The sequence below is a fragment of the Staurois parvus genome, unplaced genomic scaffold, assembly GCF_062004578.1.
Source record: "Staurois parvus isolate SC_StPar_1 unplaced genomic scaffold, SC_StPar_1.0 ptg002140l, whole genome shotgun sequence".
Classification (NCBI taxonomy): domain Eukaryota; kingdom Metazoa; phylum Chordata; class Amphibia; order Anura; family Ranidae; genus Staurois; species Staurois parvus.
In genome coordinates, this window is record NW_028319936.1 from 6549385 (window position 1) to 6570379 (window position 20995).

Here is a 20995-nt window from a genome sequence, read left to right on the forward strand (position 1 = left end):
CTCAAACCATCAAATTGATTAACACCCTTCATTGGCTACTTTGATTTTCAGACATCCTTTTGGTAACCCGAGCAAAGATTGAAAAGCACCTCACAGTCTTGTTCAGAGCGGTCACTGGCGAGACTACAACACAGATGGCGTATTTTTGTTTTCACCTCTTTTCAAAACGTAATGCTCTGGCAAGTTTCCTTTGGTTCCAAAAGCCTGGTTTCTCAGTGCGGACAATGTTTTCTTGGTCTTTCGAACATAGAAAACCCCCGCATCTTTCTTTGAGTTCCATGAGCGTTGTTTCCATCTGGCATTTCTTCCTAAGGCGGGAGCTAAAGAAGAAACATTGGCAGGTGACTGCCTCTCGCCCTATCAGTAATCCAGCCAATTCTTTTTTTCTTCTTACAAACAATAATCGTGTCAATTGGTTTGAACTTTTCCATCGAAGCAATTGGTAGAAAAAGGCAAGCCTCGTTGATAGTTTGGAGTAAAGCACAAGCTTAGAAACTCAGCTGTCTTGCAAACAAAAGAAGACTCTAAGTCTTCCTACAAAGCACTGAAGGAACCACTCTGAATGAGCTCTCTCCTGCCATCTTCCCATCTAGAAAGATGACCAAGTCATCCAATGGTGGCAGCAACTGCATAGAGCAGCACTACAACAGGAGTCCTAATGAGAGGAGAGCCCTACAAATCATCATCGTGGACAGTGAGTTTGGCCACTTTCGAGCACATTTCTCCCATCGGCTCCTACAGAAATGATCCCTGAAAGTATCGTCTTGCCAGGACACGTCAAAGATTTCGGCAACACCTTAGGTTCTATTCCTTCAACAAATGGTGAACATGTTTGTCAAGCTCTAATGTAAACTATTTGTACAAATCAAGTAGCAATTCTTAAGAGGCCTGTTTGCCCAAGTCCTATTCGAAAGAAAAAGAATATTGCAATTCTTTTCTCTCAAACCATCAAATTGATTAACACCCTTCATTGGCTACTTTGATTTTCAGACATCCTTTTGGTAACCCGAGCAAAGATTGAAAAGCACCTCACAGTCTTGTTCAGAGCGGTCACTGGCAAGACTACAACACAGATGGCGTATTTTTGTTTTCACCTCTTTTCAAAACGTAATGCTCTGGCAAGTTTCCTTTGGTTCCAAAAGCCTGGTTTCTCAGTGCGGACAATGTTTTCTTGGTCTTTCGAACATAGAAAACCCCCGCATCTTTCTTTGAGTTCCATGAGCGTTGTTTCCATCTGGCATTTCTTCCTAAGGCGGGAGCTAAAGAAGAAACATTGGCAGGTGACTGCCTCTCGCCCTATCAGTAATCCAGCCTATTCTTTTTTTCTTCTTACAAACAATAATCGTGTCAATTGGTTTGAACTTTTCCATCGAAGCAATTGGTAGAAAAAGGCAAGCCTCGTTGATAGTTTGGAGTAAAGCACAAGCTTGGAAACTCAGCTGTCTTGCAAACAAAAGAAGACTCTAAGTCTTCCTACAAAGCACTGAAGGAACCACTCTGAATGAGCTCTCTCCTGCCATCTTCCCATCTAGAAAGATGACCAAGTCATCCAATGGTGGCAGCAACTGCATAGAGCAGCACTACAACAGGAGTCCTAATGAGAGGAGAGCCCTACAAATCATCATCGTGGACAGTGAGTTTGGACACTTTCGAGCACATTTCTCCCATCGGCTCCTACAGAAATGACCCCTGAAAGTATCGTCTTGCCAGGACACGTCAAAGATTTCGGCAACACCTTAGGTTCTATTCCTTCAACAAATGGTGAACATGTTTGTCAAGCTCTAATGTAAACTATTTGTACAAATCAAGTAGCAATTCTTAAGAGGCCTGTTTGCCCAAGTCCTATTCGAAAGAAAAAGAATATTGCAATTCTTTTCTCTCAAACCATCAAATTGATTAACACCCTTCATTGGCTACTTTGATTTTCAGACATCCTTTTGGTAACCCGAGCAAAGATTGAAAAGCACCTCACAGTCTTGTTCAGAGCGGTCACTGGCGAGACTACAACACAGATGGCGTATTTTTGTTTTCACCTCCTTTCAAAATGTAATGCTCTGGCAAGTTTCCTTTGGTTCCAAAAGCCTGGTTTCTCAGTGCGGACAATGTTTTCTTGGTATTTCGAACATAGAAAACCCCCGCATCTTTCTTTGAGTTCCATGAGCGCTGTTTCCATCTGGCATTTCTTCCTAAGGCGGGAGCTAAAGAAGAAACATTGGCAGGTGACTGCCTCTCGCCCTATCAGTAATCCAGCCAATTCTTTTTTTCTTCTTACAAACAATAATCGTGTCAATTGGTTTGAACTTTTCCATCGAAGCAATTGGTAGAAAAAGGCAAGCCTCGTTGATAGTTTGGAGTAAAGCACAAGCTTGGAAACTCAGCTGTCTTGCAAACAAAAGAAGACTCTAAGTCTTCCTACAAAGCACTGAAGGAACCACTCTGAATGAGCTCTCTCCTGCCATCTTCCCATCTAGAAAGATGACCAAGTCATCCAATGGTGGCAGCAACTGCATAGAGCAGCACTACAACAGGAGTCCTAATGAGAGGAGAGCCCTACAAATCATCATCGTGGACAGGGAGTTTGGCCACTTTCGAGCACATTTCTCCCATGGGCTCCTACAGATATGATCCCTGAAAGTATCGTCTTGCCAGGACACGTCAAAGATTTCGGCAACACCTTAGGTTCTATTCCTTCAACAAATGGTGAACATGTTTGTCAAGCTCTAATGTAAACTATTTGTACAAATCAAGTAGCAATTCTTAAGAGGCCTGTTTGCCCAAGTCCTATTCGAAAGAAAAAGAATATTGCAATTCTTTTCTCTCAAACCATCAAATTGATTAACACCCTTCATTGGCTACTTTGATTTTCAGACATCCTTTTGGTAACCCGAGCAAAGATTGAAAAGCACCTCACAGTCTTGTTCAGAGCGGTCACTGGCGAGACTACAACACAGATGGCGTATTTTTGTTTTCACCTCTTTTCAAAACGTAATGCTCTGGCAAGTTTCCTTTGGTTCCAAAAGCCTGGTTTCTCAGTGCGGACAATGTTTTCTTGGTATTTCGAACATAGAAAACCCCCGCATCTTTCTTTGAGTTCCATGAGCGTTGTTTCCATCTGGCATTTCTTCCTAAGGCGGGAGCTAAAGAAGAAACATTGGCAGGTGACTGCCTCTCGCCCTATCAGTAATCCAGCCAATTCTTTTTTTCTTCTTACAAACAATAATCGTGTCAATTGGTTTGAACTTTTCCATCGAAGCAATTGGTAGAAAAAGGCAAGCCTCGTTGATAGTTTGGAGTAAAGCACAAGCTTGGAAACTCAGCTGTCTTGCAAACAAAAGAAGACTCTAAGTCTTCCTTCAAAGCACTGAAGGAACCACTCTGAATGAGCTCTCTCCTGCCATCTTCCCATCTAGAAAGATGACCAAGTCATCCAATGGTGGCAGCAACTGCATAGAGCAGCACTACAACAGGAGTCCTAATGAGAGGAGAGCCCTACAAATCATCATCGTGGACAGTGAGTTTGGACACTTTCGAGCACATTTCTCCCATCGGCTCCTACAGAAATGATCCCTGAAAGTATCGTCTTGCCAGGACACGTCAAAGATTTCAGGAACACCTTAGGTTCTATTCTTTCAACAAATGGTGAACATGTTTGTCAAGCTCTAATGTAAACTATTTGTACAAATCAAGTAGCAATTCTTAAGAGGCCTGTTTGCCCAAGTCCTATTCGAAAGAAAAAGAATATTGCAATTCTTTTCTCTCAAACCATCAAATTGATTAACACCCTTCATTGGCTACTTTGATTTTCAGACATCCTTTTGGTAACCCGAGCAAAGATTGAAAAGCACCTCACAGTCTTGTTCAGAGCGGTCACTGGCGAGACTACAACACAGATGGCGTATTTTTGTTTTCACCTCTTTTCAAAACGTAATGCTCTGGCAAGTTTCCTTTGGTTCCAAAAGCCTGGTTTCTCAGTGCGGACAATGTTTTCTTGGTCTTTCGAACATAGAAAACCCCCGCATCTTTCTTTGAGTTCCATGAGCGTTGTTTCCATCTGGCATTTCTTCCTAAGGCGGGAGCTAAAGAAGAAACATTGGCAGGTGACTGCCTCTCGCCCTATCAGTAATCCAGCCAATTCTTTTTTTCTTCTTACAAACAATAATCGTGTCAATTGGTTTGAACTTTTCCATCGAAGCAATTGGTAGAAAAAGGCAAGCCTCGTTGATAGTTTGGAGTAAAGCACAAGCTTGGAAACTCAGCTGTCTTGCAAACAAAGAAGACTCTAAGTCTTCCTACAAAGCACTGAAGGAACCACTCTGAATGAGCTCTCTCCTGCCATCTTCCCATCTAGAAAGATGACCAAGTCATCCAATGGTGGCAGCAACTGCATAGAGCAGCACTACAACAGGAGTCCTAATGAGAGGAGAGCCCTACAAATCATCATCGTGGACAGTGAGTTTGGCCACTTTCGAGCACATTTCTCCCATCGGCTCCTACAGAAATGATCCCTGAAAGTATCGTCTTGCCAGGACACGTCAAAGATTTCGGCAACACCTTAGGTTCTATTCCTTCAACAAATGGTGAACATGTTTGTCAAGCTCTAATGTAAACTATTTGTACAAATCAAGTAGCAATTCTTAAGAGGCCTGTTTGCCCAAGTCCTATTCGAAAGAAAAAGAATATTGCAATTCTTTTCTCTCAAACCATCAAATTGATTAACACCCTTCATTGGCTACTTTGATTTTCAGACATCCTTTTGGTAACCCGAGCAAAGATTGAAAAGCACCTCACAGTCTTGTTCAGAGCGGTCACTGGCGAGACTACAACACAGATGGCGTATTTTTGTTTTCACCTCTTTTCAAAACGTAATGCTCTGGCAAGTTTCCTTTGGTTCCAAAAGCCTGGTTTCTCAGTGCGGACAATGTTTTCTTGGTCTTTCGAACATAGAAAACCCCCGCATCTTTCTTTGAGTTCCATGAGCGTTGTTTCCATCTGGCATTTCTTCCTAAGGCGGGAGCTAAAGAAGAAACATTGACAGGTGACTGCCTCTCGCCCTATCAGTAATCCAGCCAATTCTTTTTTTCTTCTTACAAACAATAATCGTGTCAATTGGTTTGAACTTTTCCATCGAAGCAATTGGTAGAAAAAGGCAAGCCTCGTTGATAGTTTGGAGTAAAGCACAAGCTTGGAAACTCAGCTGTCTTGCAAACAAAAGAAGACTCTAAGTCTTCCTACAAAGCACTGAAGGAACCACTCTGAATGAGCTCTCTCCTGCCATCTTCCCATCTAGAAAGATGACCAAGTCATCCAATGGTGGCAGCAACTGCATAGAGCAGCACTACAACAGGAGTCCTAATGAGAGGAGAGCCCTACAAATCATCATCGTGGACAGTGAGTTTGGCCACTTTCGAGCACATTTCTCCCATGGGCTCCTACAGAAATGATCCCTGAAAGTATCGTCTTGCCAGGACACGTCAAAGATTTCGGCAACACCTTAGGTTCTATTCCTTCAACAAATGGTGAACATGTTTGTCAAGCTCTAATGTAAACTATTTGTACAAATCAAGTAGCAATTCTTAAGAGGCCTGTTTGCCCAAGTCCTATTCGAAAGAAAAAGAATATTGCAATTCTTTTCTCTCAAACCATCAAATTGATTAACACCCTTCATTGGCTACTTTGATTTTCAGACATCCTTTTGGTAACCCGAGCAAAGATTGAAAAGCACCTCACAGTCTTGTTCAGAGCGGTCACTGGCGAGACTACAACACAGATGGCGTATTTTTGTTTTCACCTCTTTTCAAAACGTAATGCTCTGGCAAGTTTCCTTTGGTTCCAAAAGCCTGGTTTCTCAGTGCGGACAATGTTTTCTTGGTCTTTCGAACATAGAAAACCCCCGCATCTTTCTTTGAGTTCCATGAGCGTTGTTTCCATCTGGCATTTCTTCCTAAGGCGGGAGCTAAAGAAGAAACATTGGCAGGTGACTGCCTCTCGCCCTATCAGTAATCCAGCCAATTCTTTTTTTCTTCTTACAAACAATAATCGTGTCAATTGGTTTGAACTTTTCCATCGAAGCAATTGGTAGAAAAAGGCAAGCCTCGTTGATAGTTTGGAGTAAAGCACAAGCTTGGAAACTCAGCTGTCTTGCAAACAAAAGAAGACTCTAAGTCTTCCTACAAAGCACTGAAGGAACCACTCTGAATGAGCTCTCTCCTGCCATCTTCCCATCTAGAAAGATGACCAAGTCATCCAATGGTGGCAGCAACTGCATAGAGCAGCACTACAACAGGAGTCCTAATGAGAGGAGAGCCCTACAAATCATCATCGTGGACAGTGAGTTTGGCCACTTTCGAGCACATTTCTCCCATCGGCTCCTACAGAAATGATCCCTGAAAGTATCGTCTTGCCAGGACACGTCAAAGATTTCGGCAACACCTTAGGTTCTATTCCTTCAACAAATGGTGAACATGTTTGTCAAGCTCTAATGTAAACTATTTGTACAAATCAAGTAGCAATTCTTAAGAGGCCTGTTTGCCCAAGTCCTATTCGAAAGAAAAAGAATATTGCAATTCTTTTCTCTCAAACCATCAAATTGATTAACACCCTTCATTGGCTACTTTGATTTTCAGACATCCTTTTGGTAACCCGAGCAAAGATTGAAAAGCACCTCACAGTCTTGTTCAGAGCGGTCACTGGCGAGACTACAACACAGATGGCGTATTTTTGTTTTCACCTCTTTTCAAAACGTAATGCTCTGGCAAGTTTCCTTTGGTTCCAAAAGCCTGGTTTCTCAGTGCGGACAATGTTTTCTTGGTCTTTCGAACATAGAAAACCCCCGCATCTTTCTTTGAGTTCCATGAGCGTTGTTTCCATCTGGCATTTCTTCCTAAGGCGGGAGCTAAAGAAGAAACATTGGCAGGTGACTGCCTCTCGCCCTATCAGTAATCCAGCCAATTCTTTTTTTCTTCTTACAAACAATAATCGTGTCAATTGGTTTGAACTTTTCCATCGAAGCAATTGGTAGAAAAAGGCAAGCCTCGTTGATAGTTTGGAGTAAAGCACAAGCTTGGAAGCTCAGCTGTCTTGCAAACAAAAGAAGACTCTAAGTCTTCCTACAAAGCACTGAAGGAACCACTCTGAATGAGCTCTCTCCTGCCATCTTCCCATCTAGAAAGATGACCAAGTCATCCAATGGTGGCAGCAACTGCATAGAGCAGCACTACAACAGGAGTCCTAATGAGAGGAGAGCCCTACAAATCATCATCGTGGACAGTGAGTTTGGCCACTTTCGAGCACATTTCTCCCATGGGCTCCTACAGAAATGATCCCTGAAAGTATCGTCTTGCCAGGACACGTCAAAGATTTCGGCAACACCTTAGGTTCTATTCCTTCAACAAATGGTGAACATGTTTGTCAAGCTCTAATGTAAACTATTTGTACAAATCAAGTAGCAATTCTTAAGAGGCCTGTTTGCCCAAGTCCTATTCGAAAGAAAAAGAATATTGCAATTCTTTTCTCTCAAACCATCAAATTGATTAACACCCTTCATTGGCTACTTTGATTTTCAGACATCCTTTTGGTAACCCGAGCAAAGATTGAAAAGCACCTCACAGTCTTGTTCAGAGCGGTCACTGGCGAGACTACAACACAGATGGCGTATTTTTGTTTTCACCTCTTTTCAAAACGTAATGCTCTGGCAAGTTTCCTTTGGTTCCAAAAGCCTGGTTTCTCAGTGCGGACAATGTTTTCTTGGTCTTTCGAACATAGAAAACCCCCGCATCTTTCTTTGAGTTCCATGAGCGTTGTTTCCATCTGGCATTTCTTCCTAAGGCGGGAGCTAAAGAAGAAACATTGGCAGGTGACTGCCTCTCGCCCTATCAGTAATCCAGCCAATTCTTTTTTTCTTCTTACAAACAATAATCGTGTCAATTGGTTTGAACTTTTCCATCGAAGCAATTGGTAGAAAAAGGCAAGCCTCGTTGATAGTTTGGAGTAAAGCACAAGCTTGGAAACTCAGCTGTCTTGCAAACAAAAGAAGACTCTAAGTCTTCCTACAAAGCACTGAAGGAACCACTCTGAATGAGCTCTCTCCTGCCATCTTCCCATCTAGAAAGATGACCAAGTCATCCAATGGTGGCAGCAACTGCATAGAGCAGCACTACAACAGGAGTCCTAATGAGAGGAGAGCCCTACAAATCATCATCGTGGACAGTGAGTTTGGACACTTTCGAGCACATTTCTCCCATCGGCTCCTACAGAAATGATCCCTGAAAGTATCGTCTTGCCAGGACACGTCAAAGATTTCGGCAACACCTTAGGTTCTATTCCTTCAACAAATGGTGAACATGTTTGTCAAGCTCTAATGTAAACTATTTGTACAAATCAAGTAGCAATTCTTAAGAGGCCTGTTTGCCCAAGTCCTATTCGAAAGAAAAAGAATATTGCAATTCTTTTCTCTCAAACCATCAAATTGATTAACACCCTTCATTGGCTACTTTGATTTTCAGACATCCTTTTGGTAACCCGAGCAAAGATTGAAGAGCACCTCACAGTCTTGTTCAGAGCGGTCACTGGCGAGACTACAACACAGATGGCGTATTTTTGTTTTCACCTCTTTTCAAAACGTAATGCTCTGGCAAGTTTCCTTTGGTTCCAAAAGCCTGGTTTCTCAGTGCGGACAATGTTTTCTTGGTCTTTCGAACATAGAAAACCCCCGCATCTTTCTTTGAGTTCCATGAGCGTTGTTTCCATCTGGCATTTCTTCCTAAGGCGGGAGCTAAAGAAGAAACATTGGCAGGTGACTGCCTCTCGCCCTATCAGTAATCCAGCCAATTCTTTTTTTCTTCTTACAAACAATAATCGTGTCAATTGGTTTGAACTTTTCCATCGAAGCAATTGGTAGAAAAAGGCAAGCCTCGTTGATAGTTTGGAGTAAAGCACAAGCTTGGAAACTCAGCTGTCTTGCAAACAAAAGAAGACTCTAAGTCTTCCTACAAAGCACTGAAGGAACCACTCTGAATGAGCTCTCTTCTGCCATCTTCCCATCTAGAAAGATGACCAAGTCATCCAATGGTGGCAGCAACTGCATAGAGCAGCACTACAACAGGAGTCCTAATGAGAGGAGAGCCCTACAAATCATCATCGTGGACAGTGAGTTTGGACACTTTCGAGCACATTTCTCCCATCGGCTCCTACAGAAATGATCCCTGAAAGTATCATCTTGCCAGGACACGTCAAAGATTTCGGCAACACCTTAGGTTCTATTCCTTCAACAAATGGTGAACATGTTTGTCAAGCTCTAATGTAAACTATTTGTACAAATCAAGTAGCAATTCTTAAGAGGCCTGTTTGCCCAAGTCCTATTCGAAAGAAAAAGAATATTGCAATTCTTTTCTCTCAAACCATCAAATTGATTAACACCCTTCATTGGCTACTTTGATTTTCAGACATCCTTTTGGTAACCCGAGCAAAGATTGAAAAGCACCTCACAGTCTTGTTCAGAGCGGTCACTGGCGAGACTACAACACAGATGGCGTATTTTTGTTTTCACCTCTTTTCAAAACGTAATGCTCTGGCAAGTTTCCTTTGGTTCCAAAAGCCTGGTTTCTCAGTGCGGACAATGTTTTCTTGGTCTTTCGAACATAGAAAACCCCCGCATCTTTCTTTGAGTTCCATGAGCGTTGTTTCCATCTGGCATTTCTTCCTAAGGCGGGAGCTAAAGAAGAAACATTGGCAGGTGACTGCCTCTCGCCCTATCAGTAATCCAGCCAATTCTTTTTTTCTTCTTACAAACAATAATCGTGTCAATTGGTTTGAACTTTTCCATCGAAGCAATTGGTAGAAAAAGGCAAGCCTCGTTGATAGTTTGGAGTAAAGCACAAGCTTGGAAACTCAGCTGTCTTGCAAACAAAAGAAGACTCTAAGTCTTCCTACAAAGCACTGAAGGAACCACTCTGAATGAGCTCTCTCCTGCCATCTTCCCATCTAGAAAGATGACCAAGTCATCCAATGACGGCAGCAACTGCATAGAGCAGCACTACAACAGGAGTCCTAATAAGAGGAGAGCCCTACAAATCATCATCGTGGACAGTGAGTTTGGCCACTTTCGAGCACATTTCTCCCATCGGCTCCTACAGAAATGATCCCTGAAAGTATCGTCTTGCCAGGACACGTCAAAGATTTCGGCAACACCTTAGGTTCTATTCCTTCAACAAATGGTGAACATGTTTGTCAAGCTCTAATGTAAACTATTTGTACAAATCAAGTAGCAATTCTTAAGAGGCCTGTTTGCCCAAGTCCTATTCGAAAGAAAAAGAATATTGCAATTCTTTTCTCTCAAACCATCAAATTGATTAACACCCTTCATTGGCTACTTTGATTTTCAGACATCCTTTTGGTAACCCGAGCAAAGATTGAAAAGCACCTCACAGTCTTGTTCAGAGCGGTCACTGGCGAGACTACAACACAGATGGCGTATTTTTGTTTTCACCTCTTTTCAAAACGTAATGCTCTGGCAAGTTTCCTTTGGTTCCAAAAGCCTGGTTTCTCAGTGCGGACAATGTTTTCTTGGTCTTTCGAACATAGAAAACCCCCGCATCTTTCTTTGAGTTCCATGAGCGTTGTTTCCATCTGGCATTTCTTCCTAAGGCGGGAGCTAAAGAAGAAACATTGGCAGGTGACTGCCTCTCGCCCTATCAGTAATCCAGCCAATTCTTTTTTTCTTCTTACAAACAATAATCGTGTCAATTGGTTTGAACTTTTCCATCAAAGCAATTGGTAGAAAAAGGCAAGCCTCGTTGATAGTTTGGAGTAAAGCACAAGCTTGGAAACTCAGCTGTCTTGCAAACAAAAGAAGACTCTAAGTCTTCCTACAAAGCACTGAAGGAACCACTCTGAATGAGCTCTCTCCTGCCATCTTCCCATCTAGAAAGATGACCAAGTCATCCAATGGTGGCAGCAACTGCATAGAGCAGCACTACAACAGGAGTCCTAATGAGAGGAGAGCCCTACAAATCATCATCGTGGACAGTGAGTTTGGCCACTTTCGAGCACATTTCTCCCATCGGCTCCTACAGAAATGATCCCTGAAAGTATCGTCTTGCCAGGACACGTCAAAGATTTCGGCAACACCTTAGGTTCTATTCCTTCAACAAATGGTGAACATGTTTGTCAAGCTCTAATGTAAACTATTTGTACAAATCAAGTAGCAATTCTTAAGAGGCCTGATTGCCCAAGTCCTATTCGAAAGAAAAAGAATATTGCAATTCTTTTCTCTCAAACCATCAAATTGATTAACACCCTTCATTGGCTACTTTGATTTTCAGACATCCTTTTGGTAACCCGAGCAAAGATTGAAAAGCACCTCACAGTCTTGTTCAGAGCGGTCACTGGCGAGACTACAACACAGATGGCGTATTTTTGTTTTCACCTCTTTTCAAAACGTAATGCTCTGGCAAGTTTCCTTTGGTTCCAAAAGCCTGGTTTCTCAGTGCAGACAATGTTTTCTTGGTCTTTCGAACATAGAAAACCCCCGCATCTTTCTTTGAGTTCCATGAGCGTTGTTTCCATCTGGCATTTCTTCCTAAGGCGGGAGCTAAAGAAGAAACATTGGCAGGTGACTGCCTCTCGCCCTATCAGTAATCCAGCCAATTCTTTTTTTCTTCTTACAAACAATAATCGTGTCAATTGGTTTGAACTTTTCCATCGAAGCAATTGGTAGAAAAAGGCAAGCCTCGTTGATAGTTTGGAGTAAAGCACAAGCTTGGAAACTCAGCTGTCTTGCAAACAAAAGAAGACTCTAAGTCTTCCTACAAAGCACTGAAGGAACCACTCTGAATGAGCTCTCTCCTGCCATCTTCCCATCTAGAAAGATGACCAAGTCATCCAATGGTGGCAGCAACTGCATAGAGCAGCACTACAACAGGAGTCCTAATGAGAGGAGAGCCCTACAAATCATCATCGTAGACAGTGAGTTTGGCCACTTTCGAGCACATTTCTCCCATCGGCTCCTACAGAAATGATCCCTGAAAGTATCGTCTTGCCAGGACACGTCAAAGATTTCGGCAACACCTTAGGTTCTATTCCTTCAACAAATGGTGAACATGTTTGTCAAGCTCTAATGTAAACTATTTGTACAAATCAAGTAGCAATTCTTAAGAGGCCTGTTTGCCCAAGTCCTATTCGAAAGAAAAAGAATATTGCAATTCTTTTCTCTCAAACCATCAAATTGATTAACACCCTTCATTGGCTACTTTGATTTTCAGACATCCTTTTGGTAACCCGAGCAAAGATTGAAAAGCACCTCACAGTCTTGTTCAGAGCGGTCACTGGCGAGACTACAACACAGATGGCGTATTTTTGTTTTCACCTCTTTTCAAAACGTAATGCTCTGGCAAGTTTCCTTTGGTTCCAAAAGCCTGGTTTCTCAGTGCGGACAATGTTTTCTTGGTCTTTCGAACATAGAAAACCCCCGCATCTTTCTTTGAGTTCCATGAGCGTTGTTTCCATCTGGCATTTCTTCCTAAGGCGGGAGCTAAAGAAGAAACATTGGCAGGTGACTGCCTCTCGCCCTATCAGTAATCCAGCCAATTCTTTTTTTCTTCTTACAAACAATAATCGTGTCAATTGGTTTGAACTTTTCCATCGAAGCAATTGGTAGAAAAAGGCAAGCCTCGTTGATAGTTTGGAGTAAAGCACAAGCTTAGAAACTCAGCTGTCTTGCAAACAAAAGAAGACTCTAAGTCTTCCTACAAAGCACTGAAGGAACCACTCTGAATGAGCTCTCTCCTGCCATCTTCCCATCTAGAAAGATGACCAAGTCATCCAATGGTGGCAGCAACTGCATAGAGCAGCACTACAACAGGAGTCCTAATGAGAGGAGAGCCCTACAAATCATCATCGTGGACAGTGAGTTTGGCCACTTTCGAGCACATTTCTCCCATCGGCTCCTACAGAAATGATCCCTGAAAGTATCGTCTTGCCAGGACACGTCAAAGATTTCGGCAACACCTTAGGTTCTATTCCTTCAACAAATGGTGAACATGTTTGTCAAGCTCTAATGTAAACTATTTGTACAAATCAAGTAGCAATTCTTAAGAGGCCTGTTTGCCCAAGTCCTATTCGAAAGAAAAAGAATATTGCAATTCTTTTCTCTCAAACCATCAAATTGATTAACACCCTTCATTGGCTACTTTGATTTTCAGACATCCTTTTGGTAACCCGAGCAAAGATTGAAAAGCACCTCACAGTCTTGTTCAGAGCGGTCACTGGCAAGACTACAACACAGATGGCGTATTTTTGTTTTCACCTCTTTTCAAAACGTAATGCTCTGGCAAGTTTCCTTTGGTTCCAAAAGCCTGGTTTCTCAGTGCGGACAATGTTTTCTTGGTCTTTCGAACATAGAAAACCCCCGCATCTTTCTTTGAGTTCCATGAGCGTTGTTTCCATCTGGCATTTCTTCCTAAGGCGGGAGCTAAAGAAGAAACATTGGCAGGTGACTGCCTCTCGCCCTATCAGTAATCCAGCCAATTCTTTTTTTCTTCTTACAAACAATAATCGTGTCAATTGGTTTGAACTTTTCCATCGAAGCAATTGGTAGAAAAAGGCAAGCCTCGTTGATAGTTTGGAGTAAAGCACAAGCTTGGAAACTCAGCTGTCTTGCAAACAAAAGAAGACTCTAAGTCTTCCTACAAAGCACTGAAGGAACCACTCTGAATGAGCTCTCTCCTGCCATCTTCCCATCTAGAAAGATGACCAAGTCATCCAATGGTGGCAGCAACTGCATAGAGCAGCACTACAACAGGAGTCCTAATGAGAGGAGAGCCCTACAAATCATCATCGTGGACAGTGAGTTTGGACACTTTCGAGCACATTTCTCCCATCGGCTCCTACAGAAATGACCCCTGAAAGTATCGTCTTGCCAGGACACGTCAAAGATTTCGGCAACACCTTAGGTTCTATTCCTTCAACAAATGGTGAACATGTTTGTCAAGCTCTAATGTAAACTATTTGTACAAATCAAGTAGCAATTCTTAAGAGGCCTGTTTGCCCAAGTCCTATTCGAAAGAAAAAGAATATTGCAATTCTTTTCTCTCAAACCATCAAATTGATTAACACCCTTCATTGGCTACTTTGATTTTCAGACATCCTTTTGGTAACCCGAGCAAAGATTGAAAAGCACCTCACAGTCTTGTTCAGAGCGGTCACTGGCGAGACTACAACACAGATGGCGTATTTTTGTTTTCACCTCTTTTCAAAACGTAATGCTCTGGCAAGTTTCCTTTGGTTCCAAAAGCCTGGTTTCTCAGTGCGGACAATGTTTTCTTGGTCTTTCGAACATAGAAAACCCCCGCATCTTTCTTTGAGTTCCATGAGCGTTGTTTCCATCTGGCATTTCTTCCTAAGGCGGGAGCTAAAGAAGAAACATTGGCAGGTGACTGCCTCTCGCCCTATCAGTAATCCAGCCAATTCTTTTTTTCTTCTTACAAACAATAATCGTGTCAATTGGTTTGAACTTTTCCATCGAAGCAATTGGTAGAAAAAGGCAAGCCTCGTTGATAGTTTGGAGTAAAGCACAAGCTTGGAAACTCAGCTGTCTTGCAAACAAAAGAAGACTCTAAGTCTTCCTACAAAGCACTGAAGGAACCACTCTGAATGAGCTCTCTCCTGCCATCTTCCCATCTAGAAAGATGACCAAGTCATCCAATGGTGGCAGCAACTGCATAGAGCAGCACTACAACAGGAGTCCTAATGAGAGGAGAGCCCTACAAATCATCATCGTGGACAGTGAGTTTGGCCACTTTCGAGCACATTTCTCCCATCGGCTCCTACAGAAATGATCCCTGAAAGTATCGTCTTGCCAGGACACGTCAAAGATTTCGGCAACACCTTAGGTTCTATTCCTTCAACAAATGGTGAACATGTTTGTCAAGCTCTAATGTAAACTATTTGTACAAATCAAGTAGCAATTCTTAAGAGGCCTGTTTGCCCAAGTCCTATTCGAAAGAAAAAGAATATTGCAATTCTTTTCTCTCAAACCATCAAATTGATTAACACCCTTCATTGGCTACTTTGATTTTCAGACATCCTTTTGGTAACCCGAGCAAAGATTGAAAAGCACCTCACAGTCTTGTTCAGAGCGGTCACTGGCGAGACTACAACACAGATGGCGTATTTTTGTTTTCACCTCTTTTCAAAACGTAATGCTCTGGCAAGTTTCCTTTGGTTCCAAAAGCCTGGTTTCTCAGTGCGGACAATGTTTTCTTGGTCTTTCGAACATAGAAAACCCCCGCATCTTTCTTTGAGTTCCATGAGCGTTGTTTCCATCTGGCATTTCTTCCTAAGGCGGGAGCTAAAGAAGAAACATTGGCAGGTGACTGCCTCTCGCCCTATCAGTAATCCAGCCAATTCTTTTTTTCTTCTTACAAACAATAATCGTGTCAATTGGTTTGAACTTTTCCATCGAAGCAATTGGTAGAAAAAGGCAAGCCTCGTTGATAGTTTGGAGTAAAGCACAAGCTTGGAAACTCAGCTGTCTTGCAAACAAAAGAAGACTCTAAGTCTTCCTACAAAGCACTGAAGGAACCACTCTGAATGAGCTCTCTCCTGCCATCTTCCCATCTAGAAAGATGACCAAGTCATCCAATGGTGGCAGCAACTGCATAGAGCAGTACTACAACAGGAGTCCTAATGAGAGGAGAGCCCTACAAATCATCATCGTGGACAGTGAGTTTGGACACTTTCGAGCACATTTCTCCCATCGGCTCCTACAGAAATGATCCCTGAAAGTATCGTCTTGCCAGGACACGTCAAAGATTTCGGCAACACCTTAGGTTCTATTCCTTCAACAAATGGTGAACATGTTTGTCAAGCTCTAATGTAAACTATTTGTACAAATCAAGTAGCAATTCTTAAGAGGCCTGTTTGCCCAAGTCCTATTCGAAAGAAAAAGAATATTGCAATTCTTTTCTCTCAAACCATCAAATTGATTAACACCCTTCATTGGCTACTTTGATTTTCAGACATCCTTTTGGTAACCCGAGCAAAGATTGAAAAGCACCTCACAGTCTTGTTCAGAGCGGTCACTGGCGAGACTACAACACAGATGGCGTATTTTTGTTTTCACCTCTTTTCAAAACGTAATGCTCTGGCAAGTTTCCTTTGGTTCCAAAAGCCTGGTTTCTCAGTGCGGACAATGTTTTCTTGGTCTTTCGAACATAGAAAACCCCCGCATCTTTCTTTGAGTTCCATGAGCGTTGTTTCCATCTGGCATTTCTTCCTAAGGCGGGAGCTAAAGAAGAAACATTGGCAGGTGACTGCCTCTCGCCCTATCAGTAATCCAGCCAATTCTTTTTTTCTTCTTACAAACAATAATCGTGTCAATTGGTTTGAACTTTTCCATCGAAGCAATTGGTAGAAAAAGGCAAGCCTCGTTGATAGTTTGGAGTAAAGCACAAGCTTGGAAACTCAGCTGTCTTGCAAACAAAAGAAGACTCTAAGTCTTCCTACAAAGCACTGAAGGAACCACTCTGAATGAGCTCTCTCCTGCCATCTTCCCATCTAGAAAGATGACCAAGTCATCCAATGGTGGCAGCAACTGCATAGAGCAGCACTACAACAGGAGTCCTAATGAGAGGAGAGCCCTACAAATCATCATCGTGGCCAGTGAGTTTGGCCACTTTCGAGCACATTTCTCCCATCGGCTTCTACAGAAATGATCCCTGAAAGTACCATCTCGCCAGGACACGTCAAAGATTTCGGCAACACCTTAGGTTCTATTCCTTCAACAAATGGTGAACATGTTTGTCAAGCTCTAATGTAAACTATTTGTACAAATCAAGTAGCAATTCTTAAGAGGCCTGTTTGCCCAAGTCCTATTCGAAAGAAAAAGAATATTGCAATTCTTTTCTCTCAAACCATCAAATTGATTAACACCCTTCATTGGCTACTTTGATTTTCAGACATCCTTTTGGTAACCCGAGCAAAGATTGAAAAGCACCTCACAGTCTTGTTCAGAGCGGTCACTGGCGAGACTACAACACAGATGGCGTATTTTTGTTTTCACCTCTTTTCAAAACGTAATGCTCTGGCAAGTTTCCTTTGGTTCCAAAAGCCTGGTTTCTCAGTGCGGACAATGTTTTCTTGGTCTTTCGAACATAGAAAACCCCCGCATCTTTCTTTGAGTTCCATGAGCGTTGTTTCCATCTGGCATTTCTTCCTAAGGCGGGAGCTAAAGAAGAAACATTGGCAGGTGACTGCCTCTCGCCCTATCAGTAATCCAGCCAATTCTTTTTTTCTTCTTACAAACAATAATCGTGTCAATTGGTTTGAACTTTTCCATCGAAGCAATTGGTAGAAAAAGGCAAGCCTCGTTGATAGTTTGGAGTAAAGCACAAGCTTGGAAACTCAGCTGTCTTGCAAACAAAAGAAGACTCTAAGTCTTCCTACAAAGCACTGAAGGAACCACTCTGAATGAGCTCTCTCCTGCCATCTTCCCATCTAGAAAGATGACCAAGTCATCCAATGGTGGCAGCAACTGCATAGAGCAGCACTACAACAGGAGTCCTAATGAGAGGAGAGCCCTACAAATCATCATCGTGGACAGTGAGTTTGGCCACTTTCGAGCACATTTCTCCCATCGGCTCCTACAGAAATGATCCCTGAAAGTATCGTCTTACCAGGACACGTCAAAGATTTCGGCAACACCTTAGGTTCTATTCCTTCAACAAATGGTGAACATGTTTGTCAAGCTCTAATGTAAACTATTTGTACAAATCAAGTAGCAATTCTTAAGAGGCCTGTTTGCCCAAGTCCTATTCGAAAGAAAAAGAATATTGCAATTCTTTTCTCTCAAACCATCAAATTGATTAACACCCTTCATTGGCTACTTTGATTTTCAGACATCCTTTTGGTAACCCGAGCAAAGATTGAAAAGCACCTCACAGTCTTGTTCAGAGCGGTCACTGGCGAGACTACAACACAGATGGCGTATTTTTGTTTTCACCTCTTTTCAAAACGTAATGCTCTGGCAAGTTTCCTTTGGTTCCAAAAGCCTGGTTTCTCAGTGCGGACAATGTTTTCTTGGTCTTTCGAACATAGAAAACCCCCGCATCTTTCTTTGAGTTCCATGAGCGTTGTTTCCATCTGGCATTTCTTCCTAAGGCGGGAGCTAAAGAAGAAACATTGGCAGGTGACTGCCTCTCGCCCTATCAGTAATCCAGCCAATTCTTTTTTTCTTCTTACAAACAATAATCGTGTCAATTGGTTTGAACTTTTCCATCGAAGCAATTGGTAGAAAAAGGCAAGCCTCGTTGATAGTTTGGAGTAAAGCACAAGCTTGGAAACTCAGCTGTCTTGCAAACAAAAGAAGACTCTAAGTCTTCCTACAAAGCACTGAAGGAACCACTCTGAATGAGCTCTCTCCTGCCATCTTCCCATCTAGAAAGATGACCAAGTCATCCAATGGTGGCAGCAACTGCATAGAGCAGCACTACAACAGGAGTCCTAATGAGAGGAGAGCCCTACAAATCATCATCGTGGACAGTGAGTTTGGACACTTTCGAGCACATTTCTCCCATCGGCTCCTACAGAAATGATCCCTGAAAGTATCGTCTTGCCAGGACACGTCAAAGATTTCGGCAACACCTTAGGTTCTATTCCTTCAACAAATGGTGAACATGTTTGTCAAGCTCTAATGTAAACTATTTGTACAAATCAAGTAGCAATTCTTAAGAGGCCTGTTTGCCCAAGTCCTATTCGAAAGAAAAAGAATATTGCAATTCTTTTCTCTCAAACCATCAAATTGATTAACACCCTTCATTGGCTACTTTGATTTTCAGACATCCTTTTGGTAACCCGAGCAAAGATTGAAAAGCACCTCACAGTCTTGTTCAGAGCGGTCACTGGCGAGACTACAACACAGATGGCGTATTTTTGTTTTCACCTCTTTTCAAAACGTAATGCTCTGGCAAGTTTCCTTTGGTTCCAAAAGCCTGGTTTCTCAGTGCGGACAATGTTTTCTTGGTCTTTCGAACATAGAAAACCCCCGCATCTTTCTTTGAGTTCCATGAGCGTTGTTTCCATCTGGCATTTCTTCCTAAGGCGGGAGCTAAAGAAGAAACATTGGCAGGTGACTGCCTCTCGCCCTATCAGTAATCCAGCCAATTCTTTTTTTCTTCTTACAAACAATAATCGTGTCAATTGGTTTGAACTTTTCCATCGAAGCAATTGGTAGAAAAAGGCAAGCCTCGTTGATAGTTTGGAGTAAAGCACAAGCTTGGAAACTCAGCTGTCTTGCAAACAAAAGAAGACTCTAAGTCTTCCTACAAAGCACTGAAGGAACCACTCTGAATGAGCTCTCTCCTGCCATCTTCCCATCTAGAAAGATGACCAAGTCATCCAATGGTGGCAGCAACTGCATAGAGCAGCACTACAACAGGAGTCCTAATGAGAGGAGAGCCCTACAAATCATCATCGTGGACAGTGAGTTTGGACACTTTCGAGCACATTTCTCCCATCGGCTCCTACAGAAATGATCCCTGAAAGTATCGTCTTGCCAGGACACGTCAAAGATTTCGGCAACACCTTAGGTTCTATTCCTTCAACAAATGGTGAACATGTTTGTCAAGCTCTAATGTAAACTATTTGTACAAATCAAGTAGCAATTCTTAAGAGGCCTGTTTGCCCAAGTCCTATTCGAAAGAAAAAGAATATTGCAATTCTTTTCTCTCAAACCATCAAATTGATTAACACCCTTCATTGGCTACTTTGATTTTCAGACATCCTTTTGGTAACCCGAGCAAAGATTGAAAAGCACCTCACAGTCTTGTTCAGAGCGGTCACTGGCGAGACTACAACACAGATGGCGTATTTTTGTTTTCACCTCTTTTCAAAACGTAATGCTCTGGCAAGTTTCCTTTGGTTCCAAAAGCCTGGTTTCTCAGTGCGGACAATGTTTTCTTGGTCTTTCGAACATAGAAAACCCCCGCATCTTTCTTTGAGTTCCATGAGCGTTGTTTCCATCTGGCATTTCTTCCTAAGGCGGGAGCTAAAGAAGAAACATTGGCAGGTGACTGCCTCTCGCCCTATCAGTAATCCAGCCAATTCTTTTTTTCTTCTTACAAACAATAATCGTGTCAATTGGTTTGAACTTTTCCATCGAAGCAATTGGTAGAAAAAGGCAAGCCTCGTTGATAGTTTGGAGTAAAGCACAAGCTTGGAAACTCAGCTGTCTTGCAAACAAAAGAAGACTCTAAGTCTTCCTACAAAGCACTGAAGGAACCACTCTGAATGAGCTCTCTCCTGCCATCTTCCCATCTAGAAAGATGACCAAGTCATCCAATGGTGGCAGCAACTGCATAGAGCAGCACTACAACAGGAGTCCTAATGAGAGGAGAGCCCTACAAATAATCATCGTGGACAGTGAGTTTGGACACTTTCGAGCACATTTCTCCCATCGGCTCCTACAGAAATGATCCCTGAAAGTATCGTCTTGCCAGGACACGTCAAAGATTTCGGCAACACCTTAGGTTCTATTCCTTCAACAAATGGTGAACATGTTTGTCAAGCTCTAATGTAAACTATTTGTACAAATCAAGTAGCAATTCTTAAGAGGCCTGTTTGCCCAAGTCCTATTCGAAAGAAAAAGAATATTGCAATTCTTTTCTCTCAAACCATCAAATTGATTAACACCCTTCATTGGCTACTTTGATTTTCAGACATCCTTTTGGTAACCCGAGCAAAGATTGAAAAGCACCTCACAGTCTTGTTCAGAGCGGTCACTGGCGAGACTACAACACAGATGGCGTATTTTTGTTTTCACCTCTTTTCAAAACGTAATGCTCTGGCAAGTTTCCTTTGGTTCCAAAAGCCTGGTTTCTCAGTGCGGACAATGTTTTCTTGGTCTTTCGAACATAGAAAACCCCCGCATCTTTCTTTGAGTTCCATGAGCGTTGTTTCCATCTGGCATTTCTTCCTAAGGCGGGAGCTAAAGAAGAAACATTGG

General features: G+C 42.4%; 22 non-coding genes across 22 annotated transcripts; all 22 read right to left on the reverse strand.

Annotated features, from left to right (window-relative positions):
* Positions 1-552: 552 nt before the first annotated feature.
* LOC149432572 (small nucleolar RNA U3) lies at positions 553-766 on the reverse strand. The gene has a single exon (XR_016309110.1). It is a non-coding gene; the product is annotated as a small nucleolar RNA U3 (small nucleolar RNA).
* A 725-nt stretch (positions 767-1491) lies between these two features.
* LOC149432573 (small nucleolar RNA U3) lies at positions 1492-1705 on the reverse strand. Its single transcript, XR_016309068.1, has one exon. It is a non-coding gene; the product is annotated as a small nucleolar RNA U3 (small nucleolar RNA).
* A 725-nt stretch (positions 1706-2430) lies between these two features.
* Positions 2431-2644, reverse strand: LOC149432574 (small nucleolar RNA U3). The gene has a single exon (XR_016309086.1). It is a non-coding gene; the product is annotated as a small nucleolar RNA U3 (small nucleolar RNA).
* Positions 2645-3369: 725 nt separating this feature from the next.
* Positions 3370-3583, reverse strand: LOC149432575 (small nucleolar RNA U3). The gene has a single exon (XR_016309017.1). It is a non-coding gene; the product is annotated as a small nucleolar RNA U3 (small nucleolar RNA).
* Positions 3584-4307: 724 nt separating this feature from the next.
* On the reverse strand, positions 4308-4521 carry LOC149432576 (small nucleolar RNA U3). Its single transcript, XR_016309111.1, has one exon. It is a non-coding gene; the product is annotated as a small nucleolar RNA U3 (small nucleolar RNA).
* Positions 4522-5246: 725 nt separating this feature from the next.
* Positions 5247-5460, reverse strand: LOC149432577 (small nucleolar RNA U3). Its single transcript, XR_016309049.1, has one exon. It is a non-coding gene; the product is annotated as a small nucleolar RNA U3 (small nucleolar RNA).
* A 725-nt stretch (positions 5461-6185) lies between these two features.
* Positions 6186-6399, reverse strand: LOC149432578 (small nucleolar RNA U3). Its single transcript, XR_016309112.1, has one exon. It is a non-coding gene; the product is annotated as a small nucleolar RNA U3 (small nucleolar RNA).
* A 725-nt stretch (positions 6400-7124) lies between these two features.
* On the reverse strand, positions 7125-7338 carry LOC149432579 (small nucleolar RNA U3). Its single transcript, XR_016309050.1, has one exon. It is a non-coding gene; the product is annotated as a small nucleolar RNA U3 (small nucleolar RNA).
* Positions 7339-8063: 725 nt separating this feature from the next.
* Positions 8064-8277, reverse strand: LOC149432580 (small nucleolar RNA U3). Its single transcript, XR_016309018.1, has one exon. It is a non-coding gene; the product is annotated as a small nucleolar RNA U3 (small nucleolar RNA).
* Positions 8278-9002: 725 nt separating this feature from the next.
* On the reverse strand, positions 9003-9216 carry LOC149432581 (small nucleolar RNA U3). Its single transcript, XR_016309030.1, has one exon. It is a non-coding gene; the product is annotated as a small nucleolar RNA U3 (small nucleolar RNA).
* Positions 9217-9941: 725 nt separating this feature from the next.
* LOC149432582 (small nucleolar RNA U3) lies at positions 9942-10155 on the reverse strand. The gene has a single exon (XR_016309028.1). It is a non-coding gene; the product is annotated as a small nucleolar RNA U3 (small nucleolar RNA).
* Positions 10156-10880: 725 nt separating this feature from the next.
* Positions 10881-11094, reverse strand: LOC149432583 (small nucleolar RNA U3). The gene has a single exon (XR_016309113.1). It is a non-coding gene; the product is annotated as a small nucleolar RNA U3 (small nucleolar RNA).
* A 725-nt stretch (positions 11095-11819) lies between these two features.
* Positions 11820-12033, reverse strand: LOC149432584 (small nucleolar RNA U3). The gene has a single exon (XR_016309052.1). It is a non-coding gene; the product is annotated as a small nucleolar RNA U3 (small nucleolar RNA).
* A 725-nt stretch (positions 12034-12758) lies between these two features.
* On the reverse strand, positions 12759-12972 carry LOC149432585 (small nucleolar RNA U3). The gene has a single exon (XR_016309114.1). It is a non-coding gene; the product is annotated as a small nucleolar RNA U3 (small nucleolar RNA).
* A 725-nt stretch (positions 12973-13697) lies between these two features.
* Positions 13698-13911, reverse strand: LOC149432586 (small nucleolar RNA U3). Its single transcript, XR_016309069.1, has one exon. It is a non-coding gene; the product is annotated as a small nucleolar RNA U3 (small nucleolar RNA).
* Positions 13912-14636: 725 nt separating this feature from the next.
* LOC149432587 (small nucleolar RNA U3) lies at positions 14637-14850 on the reverse strand. The gene has a single exon (XR_016309115.1). It is a non-coding gene; the product is annotated as a small nucleolar RNA U3 (small nucleolar RNA).
* Positions 14851-15575: 725 nt separating this feature from the next.
* On the reverse strand, positions 15576-15789 carry LOC149432588 (small nucleolar RNA U3). Its single transcript, XR_016309043.1, has one exon. It is a non-coding gene; the product is annotated as a small nucleolar RNA U3 (small nucleolar RNA).
* A 725-nt stretch (positions 15790-16514) lies between these two features.
* On the reverse strand, positions 16515-16728 carry LOC149432589 (small nucleolar RNA U3). The gene has a single exon (XR_016309067.1). It is a non-coding gene; the product is annotated as a small nucleolar RNA U3 (small nucleolar RNA).
* Positions 16729-17453: 725 nt separating this feature from the next.
* LOC149432590 (small nucleolar RNA U3) lies at positions 17454-17667 on the reverse strand. The gene has a single exon (XR_016309116.1). It is a non-coding gene; the product is annotated as a small nucleolar RNA U3 (small nucleolar RNA).
* A 725-nt stretch (positions 17668-18392) lies between these two features.
* Positions 18393-18606, reverse strand: LOC149432591 (small nucleolar RNA U3). The gene has a single exon (XR_016309019.1). It is a non-coding gene; the product is annotated as a small nucleolar RNA U3 (small nucleolar RNA).
* Positions 18607-19331: 725 nt separating this feature from the next.
* On the reverse strand, positions 19332-19545 carry LOC149432592 (small nucleolar RNA U3). Its single transcript, XR_016309020.1, has one exon. It is a non-coding gene; the product is annotated as a small nucleolar RNA U3 (small nucleolar RNA).
* A 725-nt stretch (positions 19546-20270) lies between these two features.
* On the reverse strand, positions 20271-20484 carry LOC149432593 (small nucleolar RNA U3). The gene has a single exon (XR_016309046.1). It is a non-coding gene; the product is annotated as a small nucleolar RNA U3 (small nucleolar RNA).
* Positions 20485-20995: the final 511 nt, after the last annotated feature.